Source organism: Thermobia domestica, chromosome 6 (genome assembly GCF_964235325.1).
Source record: "Thermobia domestica chromosome 6, izTheDome1.hap1.1, whole genome shotgun sequence".
Classification (NCBI taxonomy): Eukaryota; Metazoa; Arthropoda; class Insecta; order Zygentoma; family Lepismatidae; genus Thermobia; species Thermobia domestica.
In genome coordinates this window covers 47,746,095-47,752,354 of record NC_137459.1, presented here as the reverse complement: position 1 = coordinate 47,752,354, position 6,260 = coordinate 47,746,095, and positions in this window count along the sequence as shown.

Genomic DNA, 6,260 nt, shown 5'->3' with positions numbered 1-6,260 from the left:
TCACACAATCTATCAATATACATGGGAAAACAAAAGTCCTCACCATCCTTGTGTGCTGAGAACGGGTTGAGGGAAAATGATGAAACTTGGAAGTGGTTTGACACATCAGAAGGTGCTATCAAGCATCATGGCGGACATTTTTGCTTGGTATTCAAAATTTCAAATGCAAAGGAAGTCATGTTACATATTTTAAGGCTACAATTTTACCAGAAATACGGTTGTGCTCTTACTAGAACCCTAAAGCAGTCATTTCGGAGTTACCGCTTCTGAAACTTTTCTAGTTACGCCTTTAGGGGCTAAGCTCGCGTTTCGTGGATGTGGGTGAGATTTTTGTTGCAAACTTTGATTACTGTTTGAGAACACTGATGCTATTAAATTATTTTAAAATAATAAATTTTCGACAAGTAATGTTTGAAGCACACTTCATATTGTGCTAACTTTAAAATATTTTCTGCAAGGCTATGTAATTGGTTGTTTTTTTGAGTCAATAATTTATCGAAGAAAGGCAATATTTGGGGGTTCAGAGCACAATGGATTCATATCCATTTTCAATAAAGTTCAGTTTTGTTCAGAAATGAATTCTATTTCAAAACGTAATATCTTTCAACACGATATTCAAGAGTCCAACACAAATGTAATTAAAACCATGCTAAAGGGCGTGGGATAATTTCATATGACAGCCGCTAGACAGAGGCGTTAGTGAAACAGGAGGGCAACTACCCCCATTCTCACCCTGAATTTCAGATTTTGGGGACAGTAAGACAGTTTTAAAAATTTTTTGATAAGCAAAGTCCAACAGAACAAGCTGGAGGTCCTTACACCGAACAAATACGGAGAACATACAGATGATTAAACCTGGAAAGTTGTTTAGGCCCAATACCCAGAATTTTAAGCAGGCCCGAAACTCGAAAGTTGATCCACCAAAAAATATACAAGAGAGCAATATAGGCCAATAGCAACTTACGGCCAATGGAAATGGATTATAACATATAAAAATCCGTATTTATTAGGTGTAAGGACTTCAAAATTTTTATGTTGGACTTTACTCAGCAAAAGTTTTCTAAATCTGCATTACTGCCCCCAAAATCTGAAATTCAGGGTAGAGGACGGATGACATCTAAACATACGCCCCTCTCTAGAGATAATCATATAAAATTCTAGATTGCACCTTGTCATGTAGTTTTTCTTTCTTTCATCTCGGGTTCGTGGTTGTGAAAATATACGTTTTCCGTCGGTGTATTCTTTTGGACACACACTGCATTTATTTAAGGTAATTATGCATCATTGACTATGGCATTCGGAGCTTGACTTGTTAATCATTCCCACGCTGCAGCGTACACAATATAATGTTAATATCTTAAATTTATAAGCAAGAAGGGGGAAATTAGCCCTCCTCCCCCATTACATCAACGTCCTTGTCTAGTCTACGGTTTCCCTACGAAACTATAGTCCACACCCTTTCACGTGCTTTTTGTTTAATTTATTTCGTACCCTTGGCTACAAAGATACTACGTTTGATGAGCAAAAGAGAACCTTTCTGAAGATGGACTTGGTTCCCTTCTGCTCTGAACGCCCCATATCTAAAAATATTTTATAAAAACTGAGTTGGAACCAAACTTATCCTGCAACCGAAGTTTGTTAGAAACGTATAAAATTGCGTTTGTTTAGTTTGATTGATTACAGTCTTGCATCAGTAGGAAGGCTATATGAGACAGGGCTTTTTGTTTAAAGTTGGATCCGAACCACTAATTTTCAAATTTTAAGTCGGATCGCAGTCAAAATCTATACAGTAGATTCCGACGTCTCATGCCTCTACCCTCCAAATTTAATGTTAAAAGGCCGAAAATTGCGCCCTGTAGCGTGGTGCATACATAGAGACAGAGGAACAAATTGAGATCAAATTGTAACAGACATTGAAGTTGGGCATTGATGTTAAAGTAAGTACCACACTTTAATGATTAGTTCCGGGGGGGAAACGTCTATACCTTGCGCTTTTTCGTTTGGTCCCTTAATACAAGCTATGCCAAGGTGTAAAGTTTTGAAGAAAATTTAGAACTGTTGTGGAGAGGGGCGCAATACAATTTTCATAATATAACGAAAAAGAAATTGGTGATACAGAATTAATTCTTATCAGAAGTCCCCAGTTGTACCTCAGCCACATCACTGACGTTAGAATCATCAGAAGCAATTTTCGGATTAACACTTTTACCATTTCTTGGGTTTCCAGTTTTTTTTTTTTAACAGCATTGCATTTTTCATAATGATTCTTCATTCTTTGAACTAAACGAATCACTTCTTTGTTACACGTTTTGCAACGAGCTCGTATGGTCGTTTTCTCATCTGATGGAGTTTGAGTTACTTTAACAAATTTTCTCCAAATGATGTCCATTTTTCTTCCCGTAAAACTCACTTTAAACGATTCCAAGTTGCACGGAGACTGAGAACCATCATATACCCTGTACTGTAGCAACGAATGCCTGCGATATTTTAATTTTAGAACCGCAATTTAGCAAATAATCTTTTGTTTGTTTTATGAATACAACAAAAAAATTGTTTCAATGATACTTATTTTTATTTATTTTTTAATATCAGTTCTACAAGTAGTCCAACCTTCGACAACGACACTTTCTTGCAAGTTAACTGAGAAGCATTTAAACAATACAATATATGTTAAAAATAAGGGGAAAAAAGAGAGAAGATAAATTGTAGTTCACCACACTGACCTGCTGTAGACACGAGAAATCAAAACATTCACATGGGAAGAAAATAATTGTCTGAATGGGAAGCACTTTTTGACAATTTTCTTTCTCTATCAGATTTTTTTACAAAAATAAAATAAAATAAAAAAAAACATATGTTTAAAACAAGCCTTAAAATACACGTGTTTAAAACAAAATGTTTAAGACGTACACAAAATTTGTTTTATACAAAATCAATTGTTTAAGCCAAGTTTTAATCATTTGTTTTAAACAAAATAACCCTGCTGAAAATACCAAAATATTTTCAGAAATTGCTAAATAGAAGCAACCAATATCTAGTTTACTTTTGATTATGTTTTATTGTAGTTTATTTTAATTTTCCCAGGTCACCTTAGCAAATGCAGAATTATTACTAAATGCATGGAAGTCGCTATGGTTTAAATCTTCCTCTAGTTATTTATGATTCACTATTGTCTTAGAAAACAATCTAATCTCTTGACATCTAGAAGACAATCTCTTCCTAACATTCGGATCGCATGGGGGCGGTAACTCATCATGGAAAAGTGTTTCCTAGCGAAAGACAACTAGGCCTATTTTTGATTTTCATAGACTAGGTTAGGTTGTGTGTTGTTTCCACACTCATATATGTCCCAATTGCTAAAGTCATTGTAACTACAGAAATAATTTAAGTTGACGTACAAAATCCACACAGCTAATAGTGTAGGGGTTATTACATTAGTCTCAAAACTTAGGCAGTGTAGAACTAAGCAATGAGACGTATGCTGTAAGCTGTCCAAACGTTGTGTTGGTCCACTATTCTCTGGTAGATTAATGCTGCTGCACCTTCGACTATATATATATCAAAAGATCCAATATATTTCAGTCAAAAATTTTCTTGTAGGCCTTATATCTGAAGAACGCCATGTAATCTAGCCAAAACCAAACCACTAGTTAACTCAGTATGATATGCTTATTCCGTGAAAAAAATAATACGAGAACTCCATTTAGGGCCGTTCAAAATTTGTGACCCCTGATCCAAAAACTATTTGGTCTAGGAATTAATTCGTGCGGGTGGACAAGAGATGGCGCAACGAACGGAGCGTCCCACAGTTCCGTGTATCCACACATGTGTTGCAAACCCCTGTCATCGCGTATCGTTCGTAGTATAGGGCAGTGGATTAAAGCGTCAACAACACCAGTTTGTAGTTAAGTGAACATGGCGCAATTTGTGCCTGATAAAGTGTTTTTGCGGGGTGTCCTGCTGCATTACTTTAACATGCAGAAAAGTGCGACTGAAAGTCATCGTATTTTGGTGGAAGTGTATGGTGACCATGCTCTAGCTGAGCGAAAGTGTCAGAAGTGGTTTGCACGGTTTAGAAGTGGTGATTTCGGCTTGGCAGACCAAGAGCCAGCTGGACAGCCAAAAAAAATTTCAAGACGAAGAATTGACAGCATTGCTCGAGCAGGATTCGTGTCAAACGCAGGAACAACTTGCAGCAGCATTAGGCGTTGATCAAACAACAGTCTCCAAACGCTTGATAGCCATGGGAATGATTCAAAAGATGTCACATTGGGTTCCACATGAATTGAAAGACAGAGACGTTGAAAGACGAAAAACCATTTGCGAATTGCTGCTTCAACGACAGAGCAGAAAGGGGTTTCTGCATCGAATTATTACGGGTGATGAGAAGTGGATCCATTACGAGAACCCTAAACGAAAAAAGGCCTGGGTGAAACCAGGTGAACCAGGTCCATCACAACCAAAACGAGATATTCACTGTGCAAAGGTTATGCTGTGCATATGGTGGGATATGAAAGGTGTGGTGTAGTATGAGCTGCTGCAACCGGGTGAAACTATGAATGGAGAACGTTATCGACGACAATTAATGCGTTTGAAGCAAGCTCTGGCCAGAACACGACCAGAATGGGAGAACAGACATGATAAACTTATTGTTCAACATGATAATGCTCGCCCACATGTCGCAAAACCGGTCAAAACCTATTTAGAAAATGTCGGATGGGAAGTTTTACCTCACCCGCCGTATTCACCAGACGTTGCTCCTTCGGACTACTACTTGTTCGATTGCATGAACAACGATTTGATTGGACAGCGGTTTACTTCTTCAGAAGATATCGAAACATGGGTCTCTGACTGGATCGCTTCCAAGGATGAGGACTTCTTTCGCCACGGAATCTGTACATTGCCTGACAGATGGGCGAAAGTGGTGGCTAGCGATGGACAATACTTTTCTTAAGGTATTTATGTATTTTGTGTTTGTACTACAGCTTCAATGTGTGCGTACCAACCGCACGAATTAATTCCTAGACCAAATAATTATTGGATAAGATCGTAATCTTTTGATTTTTTTATCATTTTTAAAAAGCTTGACCAAGATTGCAGTTTTTGATCCATCTTTTTTTATCATTCCTAAAATTCTTTGCTAATTATTCGTTCAAACTTTCGTCCAACTTATTCCGCATGTGGCAACTTTATACGAAGTACTGATTAGTTACCGTATGGCTTCCTTTAAATTTTGCGTCTGCTATAGCTAGTTGTGCTATTCAGCCGGTCCGGACCAGTTCACGCTAACCGGTTGTTAAAATATTTCGAGTTCGCAGAACCGTTTATTATATCGAGATAAAACTACATACACACATACACACACACACACATACACACATCACCAAGCCAAGCCTGAAAGAAAGAAACCAAACAAAGTATGTATTTAAACCTGGCAGAATCCATTTTCAGAATTTGAAAATTAAACCGTGCAGATCGTTTTTTTCATGTTTGTTCTCATAAAATTTTCGTTTATCCAGGATTTATAAACAATTTATACCACAAACAAAATGGGTAGTGGCAACTTCACGTAGAACCCATTTTCGACAATCCAAAATAAGCCATGCAGATAAGATTTCTATATCTTTTGTATTTCTATTAGCATAGAAAGTGTGTGCATAGCAGATTCCAGCTGGAAGGGAAAACTTGTAGAATACAAATTTTTACAGCCAAAAACAATTGACCTATTTGAAGAATATTATTTGTTATGTACATACGAGTAGATTAATGGAGGGCGGGGAATGATAAATTTTATTTTAAGTGTCTTTTTTATTAGAAATTCGTACAACTACACGGTTAAAAGTACAAACTCTCGGAAGAAGGTATAGACGTTTATTTCTTAATCTCAAATGCTCAGATATCAAGAATGACAACTGGGATCATAAGAGTGAAGTAGTAAGGGTTATTTATATTTGAAATTCATACATACCGTTATTAACAATTGTCGATCCATTGCTGGATGAAGGTCTTTTAAATACTTTTTGACAACCATCTATCTTGGATAACTCATTTCCAACACATTCGAAGTGCAACATAATTTCGTCACACCATTTATATGCTGTGTAGGTCGCTACATGTCACAAGTGAGTTATATCTATCTATCTACCATTGGCCTGTATATATATATATATATATATATATATATATATATATATATATATATATAGAGAGAGAGAGAGAGAGAGAGAGAGAGAGAGACGGTTGTAAAAAATTAGATTAGC